Source organism: Macrobrachium rosenbergii, chromosome 4, assembly GCF_040412425.1.
Source record: "Macrobrachium rosenbergii isolate ZJJX-2024 chromosome 4, ASM4041242v1, whole genome shotgun sequence".
Classification (NCBI taxonomy): domain Eukaryota; kingdom Metazoa; phylum Arthropoda; class Malacostraca; order Decapoda; family Palaemonidae; genus Macrobrachium; species Macrobrachium rosenbergii.
In genome coordinates, this window is record NC_089744.1 from 43,320,920 (window position 1) to 43,321,598 (window position 679).

Sequence of the window (679 nt, forward strand, 5' to 3'; positions counted from 1 at the left end):
GATCATACGGACCAGAGAATGTTTAGTTTGGTGTCAAAGTATGTCTCAGACAAATAAGGATTACGCGTTGTGGCTATTAAATGTTTGCATGGAACCAGGAATGAGTGAAAATACACTTCAGAGGAAGAGCAACTTTGAGATACGAGATGTACTTGTGAATGGAATGTGGAATGGTTGGTCACTGATGCTATTCCCGCTAACTGGGAACAATGAAGAGAAGCTGACGAGACTTGAAAGATGTGAAAATAATAATAGGAGGCTAAAGTTACAAGTGATGGTAACAAAGGTAAGGTTACTCTGTAAACAGAAACCAGGAGGATGGAAAAGGAAGAAATAAAAATAGATGATTTCATATCGGCATTTAACTTTTGTTACAGATAATATTGAGAAAAGATGTTTTCATTTATATAGGTGAAACAATGAAAACAACAGGATCACTGAAAAAGTTTTGAAAGAGACGACAAATGACTGGGAATTGACAGTCCAATGTATGAAGGAACTGCTGAGTCCACTCCTCTGTGGAAGTGAAGTGTGGTTGTTGACACTGGAAGAAAGACAATGGGTGGGAGCTTCTCAGAGCAACAGACTACGAAGTACATGAGGAGTAAAGCGGTAAAATGGGTGAGCAATTGACGGAAGGGATGACGAGGTGGAAGTGAATTTAAAGCACACGTAAAGT